This window comes from Lissotriton helveticus, chromosome 6 (genome assembly GCF_964261635.1).
Source record: "Lissotriton helveticus chromosome 6, aLisHel1.1, whole genome shotgun sequence".
NCBI classification, from domain to species: domain Eukaryota; kingdom Metazoa; phylum Chordata; class Amphibia; order Caudata; family Salamandridae; genus Lissotriton; species Lissotriton helveticus.
This window is the reverse complement of record NC_136067.1, coordinates 153,732,789-153,748,513: the sequence shown is the minus strand read 5'-3', so window position 1 is coordinate 153,748,513 and position 15,725 is coordinate 153,732,789. Positions and strand designations below refer to the sequence as shown.

Sequence of the window (15,725 nt, the reverse complement as noted above, 5' to 3'; positions counted from 1 at the left end):
ACGCTCGCAGGCCCGACGGCCCATACTGTCAGGATTTGGCACACAGCACAAAGAGCCCTGGGATGGGAGGGAGTCTTTACACTTGCCACCCCACTATGGGACACACGGCGTCTTGGTACCTTGGCTAACTCCAAGGGATTCAGACAATGGGACCTAATAGGTATTTCAAAGATAGGAGACATGTGGAACCGGGGAGCAATCATCACATTTTAGGCCCTTAAAGAAAAGTACGGAATGGCGGATACTGAACTATACCGCTATACACAAATCAGACATGCCTTACAAGGTGCCATTCCATCAGGGACCACACTAGCTGACTCCTCCCCACTGGAGGATAGACTCCTTACTGATCATCTGGAAAAAAAGGCAATCTCGCTCACGTACCGGAAACTCATAAACAATCTTCCAGACCCCACGGTAGTACTTCGGAGCAAGTGGGAGGTAGAACTAGGAGACATAGATGACGAAGACTGGTTGTATGCACTTGCCTCGGCAAGAGACGCCTCCATACCATCTCGGCTAAAACTCATACAACTAAAGATACTACACAGAGTATACTATCCACGCACCCTTTTGCACAAACTGAGACACATACCGGAACCCGAATGCCTGAGAGGTTGTGGATTACGAGGTACATACTACCATACACTGTGGGACTGTCCTAAAATACAAACATATTGGACTTATGTCATGTCGGACATTTCTGAAGCATGCGGAGTCGAACTGCAGCCGGAACCTAGATGCTGCATATTAAATATTTGGTCACCCACAGACCTCAACCGGGGGTTACAAACATGGGCTACGCTAGGCATGACTTTAGCAAAACGAAATATTGCCAGACAATGGGGGTCCAACCTACTACCTACGAGAACACAATGGGAAAATTATATGGATGCGGCGATGGTGGCAGAAAGGCGGTATATGTACATAGGGGTTGCCCAAAAAAATGGTCCAAAATCTGGGAGAAATGGAACATATACCGAGGTAACATTTGTGAACCCCCGCAGGACCTGTCAGAACCTGAAATGAGCCCGTAGGGTGGGAAACTGGCAGTGATATTTGTATGATGACGTCCTATCTATGAGTCAGAGGGGAATCAAAATGGAATTTGAATACTATTTTTGTTGATGTGACTATTCATTGAGGTACTATTATCGGATACATGATACTCGAGACACTTGCATGTAGATATAAGGACATTTAGTAACCCATATATTGTAGGAATACTTTCTTATGTTGTACACTGCTGAGCAAAACTGCAAACTACTGATCAAACCAAAGAGTGAACCTCACTGAATGTTCTCATAAGAGTGATAAAGACTTGTACCTGTATTGCTACAATGCTAAAAAGCCAATAAAAACTGTTTACATTTTTTTTTTTTTTAAAAAGAGTGCTCACAAACCAGCTGCGACTGGTTTTTCTGCTCACCCTGAGCAAAGACAAAGGAATACTGTGTATAAAAAGGGGCTGTGTCCCCTTACAAACTGTTCTCTTCCAGGATCCTATCTGAGGGGGGCTGCTGCTGCTGCTGGGCACTAGGAGGACCGCCACTTGGACTGCCTCCCTGCCTGGAGGCCCAGTGAGCTGGCTCTGGGCCCAGCCTTGCCCCCCTGCCTCCTGAAGGACTTGTTGCTGGACTCTGGGGCATCCTTGCGCTGGGGAGCGCTTTGCCCATGCTCCTAAATCCCTAAGCGCTTGGTAGAGCTTTATTTCTCCCCTAAGCACCTGGGAGAGCTTTATTTGTCTTGCTAGCGCTTGGGAGCGCTTTACTGGCTCAGCCGGTGCCCACCCGGCGATTGCCCCGTTTATTTGCTGATTTTGCACCCCTGGAAGGTGCCCACCCCGCCAGGGACCTGGTGCCGTTGTTTTGGCCACAAGCGAGTGCCCACCTCGCTTCACGATTTAATTCCCGAGGGAGGCTATTCCTCGAAAATCACCACCGCCGGCCCGTGGATCTGCTGTGAGGCGCTGTCCCGCCTCCAACCCCCCAGGGCCGTGCTGCCATTGGCGGCCCTGGAGAAAGGATTGCCGCGCTGTGATTGGTAATCGGCCGCAGGGACTCCCTTCGCGTCATTCCTGGGCCGCGCAGGGATTGGCCAAGCCCCGAGGGCTTCCCCGCGCGCACCTAGGAAACAGGCTGGCCCCCCAGAGAAGTGAGGGAGAGCCCCGTGGTGACCGGAATAGAGGAGCCTGCCGCCTGGTTACCCGGAGGAAGGGGAGCGAGGCACATTGCCGTGCCTGCCCCCGCCTCCACACAGAGGAGCGCCGCAGAGACAGAGCCCTGAAGCGGAAGACCGGAGCAAAGCCAGAGGAACCCTGCGAGCCGGTGAGTGTGGGGCCCGGTGTTGTTTAGGGTAGAGGGGGCGTCGGGGCACATTGCCGGTGCCCGCCCTCCCCAGTCCGGGTGCACAAAAAAGGGGGCAGTGTATTTGTGAATAGAGCGGCCCCGGTTGGCAGCGGGCTGCTCCCACGGACTTCGGGCATTTATTGGTTGCAGAACCCACGAGGCTCTTCCAGCATCACAAGGGCATTTTTGAATTCAGAGTTCCCCGAGCGGGACTCCAACTTTCCGGGCATTCTGTGTGTTAAGAGCCCATGAGAGGCTCAGCCACATTGTTTTGTTTAGAGCCCAGAGAGGCTCAGGGGGCAAACATTTGTTGAGAGCCCACGAGGGGCTCAGGCGCCACAGTTATCTCTGAGAGCCCACGAGGGGCTCAGGGGCCACAGTTATCTTTTAGAGCCCAGAGAGGCTCACAGCCCACATTGTGTTTAAAGCCCAGAGAGGCTCTTGAGGGCCCAGTCAGTGGCGCAGAGCATGTGAGGCTCCAATGTTGGCCCTCATTATCTACACAGCTGCCCAGCACTTAGTGGGCAGCTGCCACGTTTAGGCCCCCCTGACACTGGGACACAGGGCGTCCTAGCCCTAGAGAGGCCAGTTGGCCTAGGGACTGCCACAGGTTGTGGCTAATATGATTTATGCGCAATTGTGTTTCTCCTGCACCTCTGAATGTGTTTTGATGCGTCATGTGCCTTGTTCTTACACCTCTGAATGTGTTGTTTATGCATCATGTGTTCTCCTGTGCTGCACCTCTGAATGTGTTTTGATGCATCATGTGCCTTGTTCCTTACACTGCTGAATGTATGGTTATGCATCATGTGTTTTGTTCCTATGCCTATACCCCTAAATGTATGGTGATACTTAGGTGGTTGTTTTTCTCCTAGTACAGGTGTTGCTAGTGAGGTCCTAGTTCCCTGCGTGACATTTTCCTAAGGTGGTTAGGGTTGCATAGGTGGTACTTACCGGTTACCAGTAGTTACTGGTTGTGTGCTAAAGTGATTTATACTCTATGTTCTAAGTGCTAATTCTAACAGTATTTCTAGTTCTAAAAGTGCTGATTCCTGCCAGTGGTCCAGGTGGCCCTGTCTTGTACATATCCCCTGTAAATTCTGCCCGGGCCTGTTGGCACATTGTAAAGTGTGTGTTTTTATCTAATGTGTTTTGGTGTAATACAAATTTTTATACATAACCTTGTGTGAAGTTTCCTTTGTGGTGGGCCTTGGGTGTTGTTGCTGGGGGTGCGTGCGCAAACACTTAACGCACATTGCCTCTGAGTTTAGCCTTACTGCTCGTGCTACGTTACCAAGGGGGTGAGCAGGGGTTATCTTGGCGTGTAACTCCCTTGCCCTGACGTGGGAGTGGTGGTCTCTGACTGACTTTGGCGCAAGCCCTGGTTAGCCAGGGATCCCATTTCTAACACATACTACATTAATATGCTCAACAGTTACTGCAATGTGCAAATTATACAACACGATAACTTCAGCCTTTTAAAGTGTGTGCTTTCCCAGTGTCCTGCACTGCATGTGGCATCAACTTTTGAAGAAAATGCTCTAACAAGGCTTCGGGAAGGACCCACAGCTGCTGATTACAATCAGTCATATAGAAATATGTGAAGACAGTTCTTTAAGTGGGATGAAAAACGCGGGAGCTCGCCAATAGGGTGCATGTAAAATACATTTCTGTGATTCCAATAGTGTGCTCCCTTACCGGTATTTTGGTTTCTCTCTGAGATGTAATTGCATCCAGATATGTAACACAACAACTAACCTACACCTAAAACCTGTCAGTATGATTGGCTTCATCAATGGTTGTTAGCTGTTTAAGATACATGAGTAACAAAGAGGGTTTGTTATAAATAATTAACCTTAAAACTTTTTCAATTCTGAAATTTCAATAGTATTGAGGCCTGTGGTAAGAGTTTAGGCCATCAGTTATGTGTGCTTTATGTTAGATATGTTAGAGATTTATGTTAGAGATTTTTTTAGGTCTCGCTGGAGACCTATTGCTGTTGAGTCGGCTCTCAAGGGACACAGGTCTGGGCACGCGCGTCGATTTCACATCGTGGACGCGCATGCCCAGCCCCCCGGAGCCGTGCACATCTGTAGATTGCCAGCCATGCCTATCTCAGTCACACACACACACGCAGGCACACACACACTGAATACACACACGCTCACACACACAGGCGCACCCCCCCAACCTGCTCACACACACGCACACACACACACAGTCACACACGCACATCCACACACTCGAAGTGCCCATCTCCTGTCTCGCTAGCCTGATACACCAAAAAACACGTCCTCTACTCACCGGGCTGACTCAGGACTCCCCCGCTGCTCTCCAGGCCGATCTTTCCTCCTCAGGTGTGTGTCAGCGGCTCAGGCTTGGCAGCAGGCGGGGCTCTCCATGATCACGCACCGCAAATCTTCCGGCTGGCTTCGCGGATGACGAGTTTCCTAGACGTCCGATGTGCACGCTCACGGTACACGGAAACGTGCACAGCGTGACTTTGAGTGTGCGCCCGTACAGCTGAGGCGCGTGCTCGCACGCTCACGACATTATCCTTCCCTTGTTACTAATCTGTCTGTCTTGAGCACAAAAATGTGTGGAACGAAGAGCGGACATATTTTTTTTAATTTTAAAAAGTTGTTAACGTGAAGAAAAATTGTAAACAAGCCGAGACTGGAGCATATTCCGTCCTCAGCTGCAGCCGGAGCTGGACATGCGCTTCCACTATTAGGTGTGAAACTTAGGCTGGGCTCCCGGCGCTGGTGGCAGTCGCCGCTTTGACGGGCCACACTGGAGCACCGCGGGGCGAGGAAAGAGTGCAGGCTTCACTCGCAGGAGACTGAGTTACACTTCTGAAGTGAGGAAACACCGAGGCTGAGCCAGGTCACTCGGAGCGCGACTGCTGAACACTTGAGACGTTCTTGGGTGAACTCTCCTCCCTCCCCGCGACCCGTCTGAAGCGTCCCGTGGGGTCCTGCTGCGGGGCAACAGGTGGAAGAGAGAGCCCGTGGGAGTGAAGCGGGGTCCGGCCGGCACTGCATGGATCCTCTCCCGAGCTTAGACCCGCCAGAATGCACGACCTGCCCCGGGAGGTAAGACGGACCGCGACTTCGCCGGAGGGTATTTATTTATTTAATGTTATTTTCTACAGCGCGAAAATTACCCGAAGGTGTCAGAGCGCTTTACAAAAGAACCAGTTGTGATACATAAGGATTTAGCATTACATGAGTTACATAAAAGATACAAACAGGAATTTTTTGTGCAAATGTACATGCGCCCTGCGCCATCCTCATTGTATGCACTGCCCCCCCCTTCCCACAAAATCTTTTCACAACCTGCTCCACCATCGAGATAGACTGTGCCATGAAGCCTGCTGTACCGTAGACTCCCTGCCTCCACTCGCACCCGACTACACACCCTCACGATCCCCGCATACTGCCAACCACCCCACATGCTTCAGGTGGTTCCCTTTATTTGTGTTCCTGTTTCATTCGGTGTGTGCCTGCTCTGTCTTTGTTCTTCCGTGACCCACCTGCTTCAGGTGTTTCCTTAATTTGTATTCGTGTTTCTTTTTATATGTGCCTGCTCCTTCTCTTTCATCTTCCATGGCCCACCTGCTTCAGCTGTTTCCTCTTATTTGTATTCCTGGTTCATTCCCTATGTGCCTGTTTTCTCTCCTTGTTCTTCTATGGCCTCTGGCTTCAAGTGTTTCCTTTTATTTGTATTCCTGATTTATTCGGTATGTGCATGCTCACTCGCTTTGATGTTTCATGGCCACGTGCTTCAGGTGTTTACTTTTATTTCTATTCCTGTTTCATTTTATATGTGCCTGCTCTCTCTTTTTGATATTCCGTGGACCACCTGCTTCAGGTGTTTCAATTTATTTGTATTCCCGTTCGGTTCCGTATGTGCCTGTTTTCTCTCTTTGATCTTCCATTGCCTTCTGGCTTAAAGCATTTCCTTTTATTTGTATTCCTCTTTCATTCGGTTTACGCCTGCTCTCCCTCTTTGATCGTCCATGGGCCACATGCTTCAGGTGTTTACCTTTATTTGTGTTCCTGTTTCATTCGGTGTGTGCCTGCTCTCTCTCTTTGATCTACCATGACCACCTGCTTCCGGTGTTTCTTATTACACACTTACGGCGAGGAGGGGGGCTTCTCCTTAATGACTTCTAAAGTGTGGAATTCTCGGTTTCTCCCTCTGCGTCAAATCTCTCGTCATAACTACTTCCGTAAAGATTTGGGATTTACTTTTTCAGCTGTGAAATGAATCTCTTATCCACATCTGATTTTAGCTGTAGATCTGTTTTCCCTCTATAGGTTCTAGAAAAATGCAGACTCAATGCAAAACTTTTCATATATTTTGGAAAGTAGTTCCCTCTTCAGCTGGTATTAATCGATGTGATGAGTTTGTTCCAGAGTTCAGCTCTGCGCACCGTCAGGGGATGACCCCAAAGCGTCCCTTCATCAGTCCTGCTGCTGTCAGGAGGAGAGTCGAGCCAGCCGAAGGAGAGGGGGGTTTGTAGCCACGGTTTGACAGTCTAGATTTCCCATTTGTGGTTCTATGATACCGCAGTAAAATGATCTGGAAAATGGCGTTTGTTTACATTCCCCAAGGAAACTCAAGAGTTTGGGGAACAGAGCACCGGTCAAACGAAAAGTCTGCAAACTGTCCTACCTTAATGAGTTTCTCAAATTCCTTCTTGTAGCTTCTACACCCTCTCTTGCTTCAGAAGTTATAAAACATTACGGAAGAGGGAAAAATCTATGTGTAAAAATATATGCAAGTAAGAGCCGAGTGTATGTGAAACTGGGAGCAGCAAGGCCATTCATAGGCAGAGGGGTCTTTGTCGCCCTAGACAAAATAACATTTTACTTCCCCATCACTGACATGTGGGTCAGATTCGATGTCTGCAGACTTTTATTGGCCTCGCAAGATGTCTCCGATATAAAGAGGATTTTACAAAAACCAAGAAGGGATCCACAAGAAGGCAAACAAATAAGTTGCACTGCATCCACTTATTTTTAGGTCTCGACCGGCCATGAATGCGCAAGCCCATTGCAGCTCGAGACATATAGAGGTGGATCAGGAAGGCTGATCAAGGGGCTTTGGCAGGCGGATTACACACAGTGCATGTGCCCGTGCACGCGCTTGCCATTTGCTCCCCGAGCCGCCTCGCACCCACGCAATTGCCATTTGCACGCAAGCCACGTCACACACACCCTTTGTCTGAGCCTCAAGGCATCAGACTTCAAAGGCTACCGCTCCCCTGCGTGCATATCGCGCACCACCTTTTGTCTGTGCCTAGCCCTAGGCATCAGTCTTCAAAGGCTGCAGCTCCCCCGCCTCTCCCCCCTCCCCCGCCACAGCCATGCCGCGGGCTTTTTTTTTATATAACAGTTACGAGCCGTTAAGTGTTTTTGCGCGCACCACTGCCGAATACACCATGACTGCACAGACTTGCACGCAGAAGACAGCATTATACAGGCCTGGGTTCTCATCAAGTATTTTACCAGAAAAGTCCCAGCAAAGGCTCCGTTTTTCACCGTACTCGTCTCCTCTGTGCACATCGGACGCATTATTTCACCGTACTCGACCCCTTCAGAATACATCAACCCGTTATTTCACCTACCTCTTCCCCTTCAGCACTCGCAGAACACGTTATTTCACCGACCAGTACATTACAGATGGGACACGCTATTTCACGTCCCTTCAGCACCCTCACACACCCTCTCACACCCTCACACACCCTCAGCCCCCTCACCCTCACCCACCCACACACCCTCACTCACCCTCACAACCCTCACACCCCCTCAACCTCACACCCCCTCAACCTCACACCCCCTCACCCTCACATACCCACAAACCCCCTCAACCTCACACCTCACATCCCCTCACACCCCACATCCCCTCACACCCCCTCACACCCCATCACCCTTACCCTTGCCCTCACCCTCACATACCCTCACACACCCTAACTCACACTCTCTCACCCTCACACACACTCTCACCCCCTCTCACCCTCACACCCCCTCTCACCCTCACAGCCCCTCTCACCCTCACAGCCCCTCAAACACCCCCTCACACACCCTCTCACCCTCACTCACCCTCTCACCCTCACCCACCCTCTCACCCTCACACACCCTCTCACCCTCACACACCCTCTTGCCCTCACACACCCTCTTGCCCTCACACACTCTCTCACCATCACACACCCTCCCTCACCCGCACACACACTCACACCCCCTCACCCTCACACCCCCTCACCCTCACATACCCTCACCCACATACCCCCTCAGCCTCACATACTCTCACCCTCACACCCCCTCACCCTTACCCTCACACCCCCTCACCCTTACCCTCACACCCCCTCACCCTTACCCTCACACCCCCTCACCCTTACCCTCACCCTCACACACCCTCACTCACACTCTCACACACTCACCCCCTCTCACCCTCAAACCCCCTCGCACCCTCACACCCCCTCTCACCCTCACACCCCCTCTCACCCTCACACCCCCTCTCACCCTCACAGCCTCTCTCACCCTCACAGCCTCTCTCACCCTCACCCACCCTCTCACCCTCACTTACCCCCTCACACCCTCACACACCCTCACACCCTCACACACCCTCACACCCTCACACACCCTCTCACCCTCACACACCCTCTCACCCTCACACACCCTCACACACCCTCTCACCCTCACACACCCTCTCACCCTCACACACCCTCACCCTCACACCCCCTCACCCTCACACCCCCTCACCCTCACACCCCCTCACTCTCACACCCACTCACACCCCCACTCCATCACACCTCCACTCCATCATACCCCCACTCCCTCACACCACACACACCCTCACACACTCACACCCCTCACCCACCCTCACACCCCCTCACTCTCTCACACCCTCACACATCCTCACCTCCCTCACCCTCACTCACCCCCTCATGCCCCTCACTCACCCACACACCCTCACGCCCCCTCACCCCCCTCACCCTCAGACACCCCCTCACCCTCGGACACCCCCTCACCCTCGGCCACCCCCTCACCCTCGGACACCCCCTCACCCTCAGACACCCCCTCACCCTCAGACACCCCCTCAGACACCCCCTCACCCTCAGACACCCCCTCAACCTCAGACACCCCCTCACCCTCAGACACCCCCTCAGACACCCCCTCACCCTCACACACACCCTCACCCTCACACACACCCTCATCCTCACACACCCCCTCACCCTCACACACCCCCTCACCCTCACACACACCCTCACACACACCCTCACCCTCGGACACCCCCTCACCCTCAGACACCCCCTCACCCTCCGACACCCCCTCAGATACCCCCTCACCCTCAGATACCCCCTCACCCTCAGACACCCCCTCACCCACCCCCTCACCCTCAGACACCCCCTTACCCTCAGACACCCCCTTACCCTCAGACACCCCCTCACCCTCAGACACCCCCTCACCCTCACACACACCCTCGCCCTCAGACACCCCCTCACCCTCACACACCCCCTCACCCTCACACACCCCCTCACCCTCACACACACCCTCACACACCCCCTCATCCTCACACACCCCCTCATCCTCACACACCCCCTCATCCTCCCACCCCCCCCTCATCCTCACACCCCCCCTCATCCTCACCCCCCCTCAACCTCACACCCCCCCTCATCCTCACACCCCCCTCATCCTCACACCCCCCTCATCCTCAACCCCTCATCCTCACACACCCCCTCAGCCTCACAAACCCCCTCATCCTCACAAACCCCCTCATCCTCACACACCCCCTCATCCTCACACACCCCCTCATCCTCACACCCCCCCTCATCCTCACACACCCCCTCATCCTCACACCCCCCTCATCCTCACACCCCCCTCATCCTCTCACCAACCCAATCACCTCCCCTGACCCTCCCTGACCCTCACACCCCCTCACCCACCCCCTCACCCTCACCCACCCCCTCACCCTTACACACCCCCTCACCCTCGCATCCTCGCACCCTCTCACCCTCACACGCCCTCTCACCCTCACACACCCTCTCACCCTCCCACCCTCACACACCCACCCTCCCTCTCCCTCACACGCCCTCCCTCACACGCCTTCGCCCTCACCCTCTCTCTCCCTCACACCCCCTCACCCACTCACATCCCCTCACCCTCACCCACTCACACCCCTCACCCTTACATGCCCTCACCCCTACACACCTTCACACACCCTCACCCTCTCACACACCCTCACCCTCTCACACACCATCATCACTCTAATGCCCTCACTCTACTGGCCTCCCTCTACTGCCCTCCCTCTACCACCTTCCCTCTACTGCCCTCCCTCTACCGCCCTCCCTCTACCGCCTTCCCTCTACCGCCCTCCCTCTACCGCCTTCCCTCTACTGCCTTCCCTCTACCGCCTTCCCTCTACCGCCTTCCCTCTACCGCCTTCCCTCTACTGCCCTCCCTCTACCGCCCTCCCTCTACCGCCCTCCCTCTACCGCCCTCCCTCTACCGCCCTCCCTCTACCGCCCTCCCACTACTGTCCTCACTCTACCACTCTACCGCCCTCACTCTACCGCAATCACTCTACCGCCCTCACTCTACCACTCTACTGCCCTCACTCACTCTACCGCCCTCACTCACTATACCGCCCTCACTCACTCTACCGCCCTCACTCACTCTACCGCCCTCACTCACTCTATCGCCCTACCTCTATCTATCGCCCTCCCTCACTCTATCTATCGCCCTCCCTCTATATCAATAGCCCTCCTTCTATCTATCTATCACCCTCCCTCCCTCTATCTATCGCCCTCCCTCCCTCTATCTATCGCCCTCCCTCCCTCTATCTATCGCCCTCCCTCCCTCTATCTATCGCCCTCCCTCCCTCTATCGCCCTCCCTACCTCCCTCTATCTATCGCCCTCCCTCCCTCTATCTATCGCCCTCCCTCTATCTATCGCCCTCCCTCCTTCTATCTATCGCCCTCCATCTATCGCCCTCCCTCCTTCTATCGCCCTCCCTCCTTCTATCTATTGCCCTCCTTCTATCTATTGCCCTCCTTCTATCTATCACCCTCCTTCTATCGCCCTCCCTCTATCTATCGCCCTCCCTCTCTTCCACCCACCTCCTTCTCTAACTCCCTGTTCTCTTCCCTTCTCCTGTGCTGATCTGCTGTTCTCTTCCACCGCCTCCTTCTTTAACTCTCTGTTCTCTTTTGCTGATCTGCTGCTCTCTTCCACGCCGCCTCCTTCTTTAACTCCATGTTCTCTTCTCCTGTGCTAATCTGCTGCTCTCTTCCACATACATCCTTCTGTAACCGCACACACACATACATACAACCACGCACACACACACATACAACCACACACACACAACCACACACACACAACCACACAAACATCACCCCACACACAAACATCACCCCACACACAAACATCACCCCACACACAAACATCACCCCACACACAAACATCACCCTACACAACTACACGCACAACTACACGCACAACCACACGCACAACCACACGCACAACCACACGCTCAACCACACGCTCAACCACACGCTCAACCACACGCACAGCCACACATACAACCATACACACAGACAACCACACCCAACCACACCCAACCACAACCATACACACAGACAACCACACCCAACCACACCCAACCACACCCAACCCCACACCCAACCACACACCCAACCACACACCCAACCACACACCCAACCACACACCCAACCACACACCCAACCACATACCCAACCACACACACAACCCCCCAAACACACAACCCCACACACACACAACCCCACACACACACAACCACACACAACCGCACACAACCGCACACAACCACACACACACACAACCGCACACACACACAACCACACACATCTATCTATCGCCCTCACTCTATCTATCTCCCTCACGCTATCTATCTATCGCCCTCACGCTATCTATCTATCGCCCTCACGCTATCTATCTATCGCCCTCACGCTATCTATTTATCGCCCTCACGCTATCTATCTATCGCCCTCACGCTATCTATCTTTCGCCCTCACTCTATCTATCTATCTTTCGCCCTCACTCTATCTATCTTTCGCCCTCACTCTATCTATCTATCTTTCGCCCTCACTCTATCTATCTTTCGCCCTCCCTCTAGCTGCCCTAGACCATCAGACAGGCCAGTTCATGGACCTGTTTCAGAAAGAATCTGAAAACCTGGTTGTTTCCTAGGATGGAAAACTAGTTCTTTCACTGCCTATTACGGGCTGGTAACGTGCTGACCATCACCATTTCTAAAAGCGCCAGGATACCCGTAGGGTGACAGTTTTTGCGCTATATAAGTGATTTTTACATTACATTACATTACATCTATCGCCCTCCCTCTAGCTATCTTTCGCCCTCCCTCTAGCTATCTATCACACTCACTCTATCTATTGCATCACCACAGCATCACTCAGGGGTACCACAGCCTCACTCAGGGGCACCACAACATCACTATGCGCTACCACAGCATCACTGAACGCCACAGCATCACTCGTCGCCACCACAACATCACTCAGCGCCAACACAGTATCAATCTGTGCAACCATTCAACAACAACTGGTTCAAATATTTTCTCTGAATGTTTCAAGCTTTATTAAAAATGTCATAAAAAGATGTTAATATTTCACTTCTGTTCTTGGATTTTCATCACAATAAAATACACTGAACATAATCTTCACAAAAGTTATTTACAAAAGTTTAAGATATTGCCATTATAAATTACAATAACTTTTATATAAGTATTAATTATTTAGAAAAATTAAAAGCCATTGTTATTTGTAATATCAATACATCTAAGTCACGTAAATACAAAACATGTTGCATTACAAATGCTATAGGTGTCACATTTGCAAACGATAAAAGTATTGGCATTGTAAATGGCAAAGCTATTAATTTCGCTATTTTCAAAACCAACACATAAATAAAAAATTTGTCATTCACAAGACCAATAGCTCAAACTTTCCTAATGCGAGACCTATTGCATTGCAAATGCTTGTCTCTGCATGTCTCGTCCAGCTGCACATCTTCAACTTCATCTCTTTCCTCTTCAGCACCCTCTTTGTTCTCTTTCCCAAATGCACTTCCTCGCATCTATCTCCCTCACTTCACCCCTTCCAAATATACACTGCACTCACTCACATTTAAGCAATTGATTTCCTTTTGCCCTGTAAATATTTTGCCATCTGTGCACCCCCTTCACACACATATCCACAGCAGTGCAATTACAGCAGGAATACATGGCCATTGTTCTGTGTGCTCTGCAAAGAGGCCAGCCCACTGACAGGCACTTTGCTTTGTTTTCAGCATCAGCATCAGAGCTCTCAATCAAAGCCCCTCAAAAACACCTGGCATGGCTCAAAGTATGCAAGGAAAAAAAATACAGACACACAATATTATTGAATAGCTAATTGTTGAAGAAGGCAAGATTAAGTAAAACCTGAAATAAGAGAGGAACTAAATCCCTGACATGCATTGCCTTAACATTTTTAACGGTCATTGTTATTAAACCAATCCATGCGTTTGGCATTAATGTGTTAAGGGCATGAAGATAGGGGCAGTATTAATGTCATACAGCAGATAACGGTCTAAAAATAGGTACACATTTTTCCCATTGCGCTTGAAATTTGGATCAACTTCACAAGGGAAAAAGAATCTTGGCCTGCTTGCTTTTTTGATCAATTTCAAGGGGGAACAAATGCAGCAGCTCCACTTCTAACGAACGAACAATGTGCAGTCAGGGCCTGGGGTGTCACAGTAGGGAAGGTTAGTATGGCGAGGGGTCTCAGCACAAAATACATAACAAAAGATTAGCATTCTAACACTGACCATTAACGAGAACAAGGCACCAAAACACACGTTCTTGCAGCCACTCCTAGGTGTGACAAATGGGAAAGGTAGGGTTCTATGCCTGTGAATGATGGATGGCTGCTTTCATACTGGGACAGAGACTCCAGCGCCCGAAACCATGACGCTGAAAGCACCACTGGCATATAATGGATACTGCCATAGACTACAATGGCAATTAAGGGCTTTAGAAGAGTAAGCCCTGCATCATGCGTCACAGTTCGGAAAGTTGATTTACTGCCTGGCTTCCGTCTCCTTCTTCAGACCAGGTGGGTAGGCGGCCTGGGACAGACAGCCCAGACTTAAATACATCAATTTATTTAGAGATATGATTGTATCTCTAAATAACTGGATCTATTCAATATTTATACAGGAATGTGAAGGAATTTCAGGGGAGGCGCAGCCCTAGAGCCCTAATGGAGAATCCGCCCCTGTTCTTAAATAAATCTATGGCCTATAACTTATCTGGCATGTTGTACCATCTGCATACAATTATAAAAGAGTCTCCCATCCCCCCTGAGTGTGTGGTAAAGTTGTTTGCTCACGTGGTGGTACCTTGTGAATGATTGTCGTACAAGTGTGTTCATAGCTAGCTCCTTTCCCAGGCTGCCTGAAAAGGTTAGCCTCCTTCCTGCCTCTGAGCTAGTCAACTTCATATTGATCTGGGACACTACATGCTGTGTGTTATCTCACTTGGAGACGTGTCTCAAGGAGCGTAAGTAATTTTGTGGTGCCACATCTGACTCAGGAATTTATTACCCATTACTCCACCTGCTGGTATCTGAAATATTCTCACTCCTTATCTGTGCGTACTTCAAACAACAAATATAACTAGAAAACAGTTTTAAATGAGTTCTAGAGATGTGCTAACAAGCCCTGTCTAATAATTAAAGTAAACAAAGGCAGAAAAGTCAAGTTACAAATAGTTTGATACGATTTTATTTAAAGTCCTATTTAGTATCACATCCAGGCCTTTTCAGAACCTTAAAGCAACACATGGTCGGTATTTTTCTGTTGGAAAGGTGGCAACCCTAATGATGGGAAACCAGTTAACCTTACTGTGGGACTTCTCAAATATCTTGAGTGAGAACAATTCACAAATATACAATTGTTACAAGCTCAGCCATGGTTCATGAAGGCTAGCCTACGGTCTCAGCCGTAAGGTTGCAAGGAGTTACATTATGCCCAAAACAGAGATTTTACAAAAACATCAGCATACTGAAGATATACTCAACAAGCCGGCAACCCAGGTAGAAATGCCTGTATACAATAAGTTTAAAAAAAGGAAACAAATTAAATCATTACTAGGTTTGCAACAAATTGGTACTGACACAAATTCTTACGTAGAGTAGCTGCAGAATCCACTAGCTTAATAAACTCCTCATTAATCCCTATTGTAGAGAGTATTCAGTTGGTGGATTTTATGTTGTACTTAGATTTTCCTGCACAAATTGGAGGACCAGACTCCAATTCAGGCTT

The 15,725-nt window shown here is 50.6% G+C and overlaps 1 protein-coding gene across 1 annotated transcript in view; it reads right to left on the bottom strand.

Annotated features, from left to right (window-relative positions):
- Positions 1–15,725, bottom strand: part of DNAH14 (dynein axonemal heavy chain 14) — a 1,144,348-nt gene that overhangs the window by 868,913 nt on the left and 259,710 nt on the right. The window lies entirely within an intron of this gene.